Below are 14,357 nucleotides of genomic sequence, written 5' to 3' on the forward strand. Positions count from 1 at the left end.
GTAATATGTCCTGAGCATCCACTGTCCAGAACTAGGATGTTTTTCCTATTGCCCTGCAATCACAAAGACCACTAATGATTAGTTTTAAGGACTCAGACTTTCTTGGATCCTTTGGCCTTATTAAGTTTGTAACATTTGCAGCGGATTTAACATCAGAGTTTATGTTAACATTTTTCTTATCAGCATTTACACTATCAGAATTTGTATCAGAACTTACACTAGAAGGAACAATGCTAACTTTCTTTAAAGAAGGTTTTATTTGATAATAATCATAGTACAAACTATGATATTCCTTACAAGTATAGATGGAATGCCATAAACTACCACAATGAAAACAAGGATTTTGTGGCTTATATCTAACAGACTGACTCTTAACTCCTGACTTTGAAGGTAAGGAGTTTATGTTCTTATTCTTCCTGCAAAAAGAAGCCAGATGGTTAGAAATTTTACAGTTATGACATGTTTTTCTGGGAGCATTAGGAACAGTTTATAATCATTACTTTTATTCCCACCTTCCTTTCCATTTCTATTTTTCCTAGGTGACTTTACCTTGTTTACATTTTTAACATCTTTCAGCTTATGCTTAAGCAGCTTCTTTGTCATTAAGCCTACGTTAACTTCATTTGTCTTTTCCTGTTTTAGTTTGTCAGTAGTTAATTCCTCTTTAACTTCTGATTTCTCAGTATCAGACTTTACAGCTACAAACTTAACAGGTTTTAACTTTGGCTTTTGTTTAACAACTATAGGCTTAATTTCTACAGTTCCTTTATCATTCTTATCATCTCCATAACCTAAGCCCTCTTTCCAGTTTCCACTACTTAACAAATTCTGAGTTGTTCTGCCAGAGTTAGTCAAAGTCCTGATAATCTCTCTTTCCTTTTCTAACTCAGTTTTTAGAGATTCATTCATTTTAAGTACTTCATCCCTAACATAGAAAACATCATCTCTATCTTTCTGAGTTTGATGGAACATGACTAACTCTTTTTCTAAATAATCATTGCTCTTTTACAAGCAAGATTTTCAGAAGTTAATCTTTCACATGTTAAAGTCTGATCTCTATAACTAATGAACATGGTTTTAAGATATCTTCTCAACTCATTAATATCATCAGTATGAAAGGCATAAGTGGTTTGAGGTACCTTTAACTCCGCAGCATCAGAACTGCTATCAGCATTTGCCATATAAGCATTTGCCATCAAGGCATAGTTCTCCTCACTTTCAGAATCTGAAGTGTATGTCCAGCTTTTCTTCTATGTGACAAGAGCCTTTCCTTTGTCACTCTTCACTTTCTTACAATCAGGAGATATGTGGCCTTTCTCACCACAGTTGTAGCATTTGACATTTATGTAATCTCCTCTGTCAGACTTTCCTCCTTTGCCTTCAGACTTTCTGAAATTCTTCTTATCAGAACTTGCACCTTTCCTGGAAAACTTCTTTCCCTTCCTGAATTTTCTGTATGCAATCCTTGTGATTCCTTTCACCATAAGAGCACAAAGCTTCATCATCTCTTCATCAGCATCCATCTCAGGCAAGCTTTCAGTTTCTGAGTCATCATCACTATCAGAATTTGATGACTCAGTATCAGACTTTGTGATAAACGCTTTTCCCTTGCCTTTCCTTGAGGTAGCTGCCTTGGTGGATTCTTCTTCAGCCTTAAGAGCAACTGTCCTTGACTTTCCTCTTGCTCATTTGTTCCATCTCAAGTTCATGAGTCTTGAGCATCCCATAAATTTCATCAAGAGTTGTTTCTTCAAGATTATAGTTGTCTCTTATAATTGTTGCCTTCAAATCCCAAATTTCAGGAAGAGCTAACAGGAATTTAAGGTTTGAATCTTTAAGATCATACTCATTATCAACCAGTGACAAATCATTCAAGAGTTTGACAAATCTGTCATATAGATCGGTCAATGACTCATTAGGCTTTGAGTCAAAGTGTTCAGACTCTTGAGTGAGTATTGTCTTCTTGTTCTTCTTAGTCGAATCAGTTCCCTGGCACCTTGTCTCTAAGACATCCCATATCTCTTTTGCAGTCTTGTAGTTAATTACCCTATTTGAAATTACATTATCAATGGCACTATGCAACAAGTGTCGTACCTTAACATCCTTAGCAATTGATGCGATATCTTCAGCATGTTAGTGTATACTGAAAATATTTATTTGAAGTATGTACATTTATTTCTGGCCAGTTTATTTGAGAATCATATGAATGTTTACATGTTGTCTAATATTATATATTGTGAACAATCTAGTATCAAATGGGATACAGAATATTATTGTTAAATACGGTTATATAATATAATAAGGTTCACAGCACAGGTGGTGTTGGACAATCCACTGGTATGGCTGTAGTATTATTTAGATTAGTTTATATTGACTAATAAATAATGCTAGTATACTTTGTGTATATTGAACAGGATCAAATTTAGAATTGTTCCCTTAATACTGATTAAGAAGGAGAACTAAGATTCTATGTTATTATTAATGCTTAGGTTCTTAATCCGGAAATAGTAATTGACACGTGTATATTATTTACATGCTTTGATTTATATATGAAATAATTCTTTTGAATTATATCATTATATTTTGGGTGATGGAATTATATACATGGTGGATATTATTTATTGAAGGAATCCATGTCCTGATAATATTCGGGTTAATGATGTCCCCTTGAAAGCTCAAAAAGATTTAATTATGTGAAACCCTGCAGGTGGAATTTATTCTGGCATAATTAAATAAAGGTTGAGTGGATGATCAAGGATAAAAGATATTAATTAAATAAATTATCAGTAATTTATTTAATTAATGGACATATGATATTTTAAACATGGGGAATTTAATAAGCAAATAATATTGGAACCGAATTAATTAAATTACGGTATTAGGAAAGGTAGTGCAAATATTAATTCTTTAGTGGATTGAATTAATATTTAATTACATTGGGCTAGGCTCAAGATGTAATTAGAAGGCCCAACCTAATTATCCATGGTCCCTATTGTAGCCTATATATATTCTTATTCTCTTCTTGCTTGGAATGTGTGAAAACATATTGTAGCCACCAAGGAGCAAGAAGAGAGGATAACTTGAGAAGACGGAGGCCACACTTCGCTCAAGGGAATTTGGGAATACAATAGAAGAGCGTGGAATCAACCATTAACAAGGTAATCCTCTTTTCGTAATCTTTATCGTAAAACGTAGTAACACCCTAAGTCCGTGGTTCCCAAATTGGTATCAAGAGCCTGGTAATGGGTTCTACGTTTTATGATATAATGTCCATGTCGTAATTATATATGCGTGTATATAGTGTTTTGCTTGTATTGGTTTTGATGCAGGTTGTTAATCCACTATTATGGCCATGTATATTTTAATTATGTGTTTGGATCCCACGTGGTTTAATCGTGGTTAATTTTTGTTTTGGTTTCCACGTGGTTTAATCGTGGTTGTAATTTACACGAGGGTTGATCGTGTTAGAATAGATTTTACAAAATTAGTTTTGTTAGATCTATTTTTTTTAATTGTTCCGGGTATTTTGTAATAGTTATGTGCGATCGGAAATCAATTCCGGTAGTTTTTTGTTCCGCTGTGCGATTACAAGGGGCTGCTGTTGATGTTTGGATCGAACAAAATCAAAACAAAACTCACAGAAAAGCAACAGGCGCGCGCGCTGCGGCCGCTGGGGCTGCTGGGGCGTCGGGGCGCGCTTGGGGCAGATTTTTTTTGAGAGCTGGATTTTTTTTCAAGGGCCATAATAGTGGAAAATTTATTTTAATTTTTTCCATTAAATTTTAATTATTGCTTTAATTTATTGATTATGTGTGTCGTTAATTATGTGTGTAATTCTTTTAAAATTGCATGTTTAACTTAATTAGGACGACATGGACATAAATTTTATTTATTGCTTTAATTAAATGTTATATGTTGCTAAAATTATGTGTGTATTTTGAATGCATGATTAGACATAATTATAACAACATAGGGCCCCATTTAATTTTAAAATTCCTCAATTTTAATAAAAAAATTCTAAGTGGGAGAGGGAATTAATATGAAATTAAATCCCATGGTCTCCATTATTGGTTGTAGGTAATTTAACATAAAGACGAATATAAATTATATATACGTCACCCATCGTGGCATGTAATTTATGGTGTCTAGAATGTTATAGAAATTACTAGAACAAACTTCTTAAATTAATTTTAAAGGAATAAATACGGATTTTCTTTATTTCTGATTTGGGGCGATTTTGTCAAAAACGGGTTCATCGAACTTGTAAGGCTGTGGGTTTTAAGCGAGACCGATGTGACTCCTCCACTACCTGGAAATCAAACCATTGATGAATATTGAATTGAAGTATTCTATTCAAGGCAAAATTACGAATATTGGAAGGTATACACGCCACCCATCGTGGCGTACCAAGTTCCATAGATTTCAATAATTTAAGATTTGATGATGGTATACACTTAGCTATGAAAAATAATATAGTCCACCCCAACGTGGCATATTGTTTAGTAATAGGACCGAAGTAACATTTAAACAAAATTAGGTGGTATACATGTCACACATCGTGGCGTACCAGAAGCTTATGGTGTTTAGATGTTAGTGCATTAAATTTTAATAATTGTTAGAGGAATCAATAGATCTTAATAATTAATGCACCCTTATTTATGTGATGTTTTTATGCATGATTCTCAGGATAAAATGGGCTTTAATCCACTATTCACCATACTTAAGGATAACAAACTTACCGGACCTAACTATATTGAATGGAAACGAAATTTGGACATTGTGTTGACTGCTGAGGAGTACAAGTTTTGCACTTATGAACCCAAGCCTGAACAGCCTGCTGTGATGCTCCTGAAGATGAGAAAGAGTATTATAAACGGTGGATTAAGGCTGATGAGATGTCGCGATGTTACATTCTGGCAGCAATGTCGGGTGTTTTGCAGCATCAGCATCAGTCTATGGCCACTGCTTCGGATATGCTCTTTAATCTCAAGGAACTTTTTGGAGATCAGAATAGGGCTGCTAGGCAAGTAGCCATGAAGGCTTTAATGAACACTCAGATGGCTGAAGGCACACCTGTAAGGGATCATGTTCTCAAGATGATGTCGCATCTGAATGAGATAGAGATCCTTGGTGCTGAACTTGACGGGGAAACCCAGATTGACATTATCCTTATGAGCTTGTCCAAGAGTTTTGAGCAGTTCCGCTTGAATTACAACATGAACAAGAGGCAGTATAGTCTCGCGGAACTGCTGACAGAACTTCAGGCAGCTGAAGGATTATTTCGGCAGAGTGTTCAAGTGAATGTGGCTGAGAAAGGTTCTTCCTCTAAGCCGAAAGGTATTAAGAAGAAAAAAGGCTCAGACACAGAAAGCTGTGAAGGCAGTGGGAGTTCAGGGTGGTGTGAAAAAGCCTAAGGGAAAGTGCTTCAGATGCAAACAGTCAGGTCACTGGAAACAGGATTGTCCTCTTCCTAAGAAGACAAACAATACTGGTATGTCTCTTTCTCTAGTTACAGAAACATTTATAGCGGCTATATCTACGAGCACTTGGTGTGTAGATACAGGAGCCACTGATCATGTTTGTAATTCTATGCAGGGGTTCCAACTATCCAGAATGCTTAGAGATGGTGAGATATACGTGTTCATGGGAGATGCTACGAAGTAGCAGTAGGAGTTATTCATTTATCTTTTGGTTCTGATAGGATTTTGGTTTTGAACAATTGTCTTTATGTACCTTCTTTTAGAAGGAATTTAATTTCGGTTTCTAAACTTGCTTTGGATGGTTATAATGTTTGTTTGGATCGTAATGTTTCTATTATGATGAATAAACGAATTATATGTTCTGGTACATTGCAAGACAATTTGTATATAATTAATCCTAGTCAACCTGCACTGCAACTGCAATTTAGGGAATTGAACAACACATCTTCTAACTCTACTAAAAGAAAGGAACCTTCTAGTTTGAACCAAACATATCTTTGGCACTTGAGATTAGGTCATATTAACTTGAGGAGGATTCAAAGACTGGTAGTAGACGGGCCTTTAAGCTCATTGGCAGTGGAGCCATTTCCAGTTTGTGAATCCTGCTTGGAAGGTAAAATGACTAATAGGCCTTTCAAGGCAAAGGGAATAGAGCCAAACAACTGTTAGAATTGGTTCACTCTGATTTATGTGGACCCATGAATATCCAAGCAAGAGGTGGTTATGAATATTTCGTCACTTTCATTGATGATTATTCTAGATATGGGTACGTTTATTTGTTGCACCGTAAGTCTGAGTGCTTTGATAAGTTCAAAGAGTACAAAGCTAAAACGGAGAAGCGACTTAATAAAAGTATCAAGTCACTACGATCAGATCGTGGTGGCGAATACTTGCTTGGAGAATTTAGGGAATATTTATCAGAAAATGGGATAGAATCCCAGTTAACTGCACCAGGCACACCCCAGCAGAACGGTGTAGCAGAGAGAAGGAACCAACCTTTTAGAGAGTGTTAGATCGATGATGAGTTATTCGGATTTACCCAAGTCGTTTTGGGGACATGCCTTAGAGACAGCAGCTTATCTTCTGAACTTAGTACCTTCTAAGTCGGTTCCTAAAACCCCCTTAGAATTGTGGACCGGGGATAAACCGAGTCTAAGACATATTCGAATATGGGGTTGTCCAGCACATGTGCTGAACAAGAACGCGACTAAGTTAGAATCTCGTACAGAAGTAAGGTTGTTTGTAGGCTACCCCATGGGAACGAAAGGATATTTATTTATAGTCCGAAGAATCGGGATGTCATTGTAGCACCAATGCAAGATTCTTGGAGGAGGACTATATAATGAATCACAAACCCATGAGTAGTGTCGTTTTAGAGGAACTAGTGGGAGGGACAAATAATACCCATGAAGCTGTAGTACAAGTAGAACAACCACAACATAATGTACAACCTGTCACTAATACCGCACCAGTGCCTCGTCGTAGTGGGAGGGTTGTTCAACAGCCTGATAGATTCATGTTTTTGGGAGAGTCTTCAGACTTGGTCCCTGGTGAACATGATGATGATCCCCGTACATACGAAGAGGCAGTACAAGACAAAGATGCAGATCTTTGGCAAAAGGCGATGGAATCTGAGATAGAATCAATGTATTCTAATCAGGTCTGGGAGCTCGTGGAACCACCCAAAGGTATAAAACCTATTGGATGTAAGTGGATCTACAAGAAAAAGAGGGGATTAGATAAAAAGGTGAAAGCCTGGAAAGCAAGACTTGTTGCGAAAGGGTATACTCAGAAAGAAGGTATCGATTATGAGGAAACCTTTTCACCGGTAGTCATGCTTAAGTCAATCCGTATTCTTTTATCTATAGCAGCTCATCTCGATTATGAGATTTGGCAAATGGATGTCAAGACAGCTTTTCTTAATGGAAGTCTTGAAGAAACCATCTATATGCAGCAACCAAAAGGATTCATTAAGGAAGGCCAAGAGCATCTGGTATGTAAGCTTAAGAGGTCTATTTATGGACTTAAACAAGCTTCTAGAGACTGGAATATTCGTTTTGATCAGGCAGTCCAGTCATATGGATTTGATCAAAGTCCAAGCGAATCGTGCGTGTATAAGAGAAGTGAAGGTAATGCAGTGGTTTTTCTAGTACTATATGTAGATGATATTTTACTCATTGGAAACAATGTTGAGATGTTGTCATCAGTAAAGGCATGGTTGTTCAAACAATTTGACATGAAGGACTTAGGTGAAGCGGCATACATCCTTGGGATCAAAGTTATAAGGGATCGCAAGAAAAGGATGTTGGCTTTATCTCAAGAGCCCTACATTGATGAAGTATTAGCTCGTTTTAACATGCAGAACTCCAAGAAAGGTTTTTACCTTTTAAGCATGGAGTTGCTCTATCTAAGAAGCAGTGTCCTTCGACACCTAAGGATATAGAGAGCATGAAAGCAGTTCCTTATGCTTCAGCATGTGGAAGCTTAATGTATGCTATGTTATGTACGAGGCCTGACATCTGCTTTGCTGTAGGCATGGTTAGTAGATATCAGTCGAACCCAGGTCAGGAACATTGGAGTGCAGTAAAAACTATACTCAAGTACCTGAGAAGGACTAAGGAGTATATGTTAATTTACAAGGCCTCAGATCTATTTCCTTTGGGATATACTGATTCAGATTTCCAATCAGATAGGGATAAGAGGAAATCAACCTCGGGATATGTTTTTACTTTGGGAGGTGGAGCCGTTATATGGAGGAGTGTAAAGCAGAAATGCATTGCAGACTCCACCATGGAGGCCGAGTACGTGGCGGCCTCTGAGGCTGCCAAGGAGGCTGTATGGTTCAGGAACTTCCTTTTGGACTTAGATGTGGTACCTAATTTGCCTAGGAGCTTGACGGTGTATTGTGATAACACTGGTGCTGTGGCAAATTCAAAGGAACCGCGAGACCACAAAGCTAAACATATTGAACGTAAGTATCATCTCATACGAGGAATCGTAAAGCGAGGGGATATAGTTGTGGCTCACATATCATCAGAAGACAACCGAGCAGATCCTTTCACAAAGAGCTTGCCAACCAAGGTTTTTGACAAGCATGTGGAAGCGATAGGAGTCAGATGGATGGACACATAGATTTTATGTAATAGTGGATTAAATAAACACTGATGTACACATAGAATATTTTGAGTATAAGTGGGAGATTGTTAGTGTATACTGAAAATATTTATTTGAAGTATGTACATTTATTTCTGGCCAGTTTATTTGAGAATCATTTGAATGTTTACATGTTGTCTAATATTATATATTGTGAACAATCTAGTATCAAATGGGATACAGAATATTAGATTGTTAAATACGGTTATATAATATAATAAGGTTCACAGCACAGGTGGTGTTGGACAATCCACTGGTATGGCTGTAGTATTATTTAGATTAGTTTATATTGACTAATAAATAATACTAGTATACTTTGTGTATATTGAACAGATCAAATTTAGAATTGTTCCCTTAATACTGATTAAGAAGGAGAACTAAGATTCTATGTTATTATTAATGCTTAGGTTCTTAATCCGGAAATAGTAATTGACACGTGTATATTATTTACATGCTTTGATTTATATATGAAATAATTCTTTTGAATTATATCATTATATTTTGGGTGATGGAATTATATACATGGTGGATATTATTTATTGAAGGAATCCATGTCCTGATAATATTCGGGTTAATGATGTCCCCTTGAAAGCTCAAAAAGATTTAATTATGTGAAACCCTGCAGGTGGAATTTATTCTGGCATAATTAAATAAAGGTTGAGTGGATGATCAAGGATAAAAGATATTAATTAAATAAATTATCAGTAATTTATTTAATTAATGGACATATGATATTTTAAACATGGGGAATTTAATAAGCAAATAATATTGGAACCGAATTAATTAAATTACGGTATTAGGAAAGGTAGTGCAAATATTAATTCTTTAGTGGATTGAATTAATATTTAATTACATTGGGCTAGGCTCAAGATGTAATTAGAAGGCCCAACCTAATTATCCATGGTCCCTATTGTAGCCTATATATATTCTTATTCTCTTCTTGCTTGGAATGTGTGAAAACATATTGTAGCCACCAAGGAGCAAGAAGAGAGGATAACTTGAGAAGACGGAGGCCACACTTCGCTCAAGGGAATTTGGGAATACAATAGAAGAGCGTGGAATCAACCATTAACAAGGTAATCCTCTTTTCGTAATCTTTATCATAAAACGTGGTAACACCCTAAGTCCGTGGTTCCCAACACAGCAGTGTAATCACTTTTCTCCTTTGGTACAAACTTTACTGCTTCACCTGCAACTACAACAGCGAGTTTGGTTGGCTTGTGAGGTCCTTCATGGATTCTGTCAAGATATTCTGGATTAGTAGCTTCCACAAACATAGTCATCCTCACCTTCCATATGGGATATTCAGATGGTTTCAGTATGGGAACTCTAATGGTCTCATATCGACTGTGGATTTGAGTCTTTGGAGGTTCTTCAGTTTTGGTGGGCTTGGTTGGAGTTTCTGCTTCAGACATGATTGTTTTTGGATCTTAAACTGTTTGTGTGTTAACAGATCTGCTCTGATACCACTTGATAGTCACACACACTGTAGAAGGGGGTTGAATACAGTGTATAGCATAATCAAATCGAATTCAAATAACACAAGTAACAGAAAACAAACTTTATTCAATGCAATAAACTCTGTTACAATATGGAACTGTCCTCTCTCAGTGATAAACAAATATCACGAGAGCTGCTAGGGTTACAATGAATAATATTCTCGATAATGATAACACTTATAGTGTAAACCCTATGTCTGTGTTTATATACTACACAGTTACAAGATAATCGCTAATTGATATGGAATATAATTCTGTTTCCTAAAATATATCAATGAGTTATCTTTTCTTCCAAGTATTCCATTTTTCATAGAATTCCTTCTTCATGCATATTTCTTCTTACGTTGGTCTTGATCTTCTTTCCTTTCAATCAGCCACCTTCCTTATCTGAAAGTTTCCTTTAAGTCCTGATATTATCTCCCGATAATATCTCCTGAACCTTAAGTACAGATCACTTAAGTTCTGACTTCAGTATAAGTGCTGATTTCAGTTAAGTACTGATTTGTCCTATTCAAGTAAGATCTGAAAACTAAACATAAATTATATTAGACATGACATTATCAATATATCTAACATCTCCATCTAGAGCTAATCTTCCACAACAAAGAAAATGGACTAGAGATCACCCATTTGAATTAATTATTGGTGATGCAACTTCAAGAGTGCAAACCAGGAAAGTAACTCGGAAGAATGTCTATACAGCAGCTTCCTGTCTCAGGAATAGCCTAAAAAGGTAGAAGAAGTTTTGTTGGATCCTGATTGGGTTTTAGCTATGCTGGAAGAGCTAAACCAATTTGAAAGAAATAAGTATGGAAGTTGGTACCCAAACCTAAAGGCGAAAATCCTATTGATACCAAATGGGTAGTCATAAACAAGATGGATGAAAATGGCATAGTAGTCAGCAACAAAGCTAGATTGGTTACTAAAGGCTATGGTCAACAAGAAGGAATAGATTTTGATGAAACATTTGCTCCTGTTGCAAGACTTGATGCCATCAGAATTTTTATAGCCTATGCAGCCCATGTTAATTTCAAAGTCTATCAAATGGATGTTGAAAGTGCTTTTTTGAATGGAGATTTAGAGGAGGAAGTCTATGCCAGTCAACCTCCTGGTTTTGAAGATCCCAACTTTCTAGAATATGTCTACTATCTTCTGAAAGCACTTTATGGATTGAAGCAAGCACCTAGAGCCTGGTATGACACTTTGTCAAAGTTTCTCTTAGAAAATCATTTTACAAGAGGTATTGTTGATAAAACTATATTCTTTAGAATTGTTAATGGCCCTAATATACTTGTTCATATTTATGTAGATGATATTATATTTGGCTCTACAGATGAGAAACTTTGCAAAAAGTTTGCCAAATTGATGCAAAGTAAATATAAATAAGCATGATAGGAGAACTAACTTACTTTCTTCATTTAAAAGTTAAGCAAGTTAGTGATGGAATATTCATTAATCAAACCAAATATTTATGATCTTTTAAGATTTGACTTAATGGATTGCACATCTGCAAAACCTCCCATGACCACTGCAACTAAACTTCAATTGAACACTACTGAAAATTCTGTGGACATTTCAAGTTAAAGAGGCATGGTTTGCTCACTTTTATATTTAACAGCCAGTAGGCCAGATATAATGTTTACTACTTATCTTGTGCTAGATTTTATGCTGATCCTAGAGAATCTCACTTAGTAGTTATTAAGAGAATTTTCAGATATCTCAAAGGAACACCAAAACTTGACATTTTGAATCCTAGAGATTCTGGTTTTGATCTAACTGGTTAATCAGATGCAGATTATGCAGGTTGTAAAATTGATTGAAAAGTACAACAGGAACCTGTCAATTTATAGGAAATAAGCTAGTATTCTAGTTCAGTAAAAAGCAAAATTCAGTCTCTACTTCTACAACTGAGGCTGAATATATTGCTGCTGGCAGTTGTTGTGCTCAAATTTTAGGATGAAAAACCAACTGTCGGACTATGGTCTATAAGTGGATAAGATTCCTCTTTTCTGTGATAACACTAGTGCCATTGCAATTACTCAAAATCCAGTACAACATTCGAGGACAAAGCACATTGACATCAAGTACCACTTTATTAGAGAACATGTCATGAATGGTACTGTGGAACTTCATTTTGTTCCAAGTGAGAAGCAACTTGCAGACATCTTTACCAAGCCACTTGATGAATCCACCTTTACTAGGTTGGTAAGTGAGTTAGGTATGCTTAATTACTCCTAATTTGTTTTGATATCTAAGCAATTTGAAATGCAGCCATAATCAAATTTGATTTTTCTTATCAAGGATGAAATTTTGGTTAAGTCAAAGTTTACATCTCGACGGATGTTCATTATCCGTCAAAAATTAATATCCGTTGAATTTCATTATCTGTTCAAAAATCAAGTATTATTCTGGGTACTTTTTCTCGACGGATATTTGTTTAATCCTCATTTGTCGAATTGCTTCATTCATAGCCGTTAATTCTATGTATCATTCGTCGAATTTACTTACAACCTGTAAGTATATTTCGATGGATAATCATTAGAATTTCGACAGTTTATTTATTTTTTTTAAACGACTATTTTGGGCAAATTTCATTGGTTTATTTTACTTTTAACTTTTAACCATTTATTTTTGAGAAAGTATAAAAGACTATTTCATTTTCATTTTTACTTTTATCTTTCTCAAAGCAATTTCTTCTAACTATCTTCGTCTCCAAAAGCAAAAACCCTCTTTCTACAACTACTTCCAATTACAACAATGGCACCAGTAGTCAAAATCATGTCTCAAACTGGGTTTGTATATGAGAAGAACAACTTTGTAGCATTGGTGAACAAGGAGATTACTGCTTCCGAGGACTATCACAAAATGATGGACTTTGTTTGAGGCTGCAAACTGAGTTATGCTATCTCCGGTCATCTATTGAGAAGTTGTTGAGGAAATTTGGACTACAACAGTGTTCAATTCAAAAGATAAGACCATTACCTTCTCTCTCAAAGGTAAGGACTACTGCATTAATTGTGATACACTACAAGCATACTTTAAACTGCCTGAAAATAATACTCTTTTTCCACACACAGAAACGGATATGAGCAACATGCTTACTTCTATGGGTTATTCTCTTAATCCCTCCAAGTTAGGCGAGGTTAGGAGAATGGGCCTTAGAAAGGAGTGGAGCTTTCTCTGTGATTCTTTTGTTAATGCATTTTCTGGCAAGATTAGTAATTTTGATGTTGTTAGCTATTCTATTATTAACAGCTTTACATGCTTCTGAGTGATAAGTATTTTAATTTCAGTAATTCTATAATGTATAGCTAGGGTACAAACTAAGAGACATTAAGAAAGGTCTAAAAACATATATTATGTTAGATTCTTTATGTTGCTAGCTAATTTTGTTTCGGAAGATCTTGTCATTGAGAACCCAACCAACAAGCTTGATTGTTGGGTTCAAGAAAAGAGAGTTATTGCTGATCTAAACAGGGCAAATCACCACAGTGAGGTTCCCCTCATCTATTTGCCAATCATGGAGGTACAACAGGTAAATAAGATAATTTCTTCTGCTCCAATTTCTACCCAACCACAAATTTCTTTGCAAACAGCTGTGGCCATGACACCTGTGACAGTGACCAAACAGGTGCCTACCCAAGCCACAAAATCAAGAATTTCTAAATCCAAGTCAAAGAAAACCCATTCTAGTCTCTCTCAAAAGAAATTAGTTTTAAAATCTACCAAACATCAAGAGGGGAGTGTGCAGGGTGGTGAGCTAGGTGAGGGACAGGGTGAAAATGAAAGAAACCCTAACGATAAGGAGGGTGAGTATAACACCCTCCAAATCCGGGGTATAGATTTGGGGCATTATTAACAACAATTACCAACTATACCTGCACAAGCGGAATATTAATATAATAATTACCCCGAACTATCACTACTCAGGATCTTTTAAGGGTTGAGTTTGGAAACAAGAATCATGCACTACACTTTATTACAAACCCAACTAAATAAAACCTGTCTCAAGAACTCTCTTTATTACAAAAATTTATTCTATCTACAGTTTCACTACGCAATCTTTTATTCAAACTACACAAAACTTTTATTCAACCCAACATTACTACTTATCCTGCTACACCTGATCTGGCAATTCAAAGCTCTCTTCGGGAATAGGAAGGAACACTCTTGGTATAAGAGGGTCCCGCTGCTTGACTCGCTTCTTGACTATGCGGGTCCTGAT

The sequence above is a fragment of the Apium graveolens genome, chromosome 3 (assembly GCF_009905375.1).
Source record: "Apium graveolens cultivar Ventura chromosome 3, ASM990537v1, whole genome shotgun sequence".
NCBI classification, from domain to species: Eukaryota; Viridiplantae; Streptophyta; class Magnoliopsida; order Apiales; family Apiaceae; genus Apium; species Apium graveolens.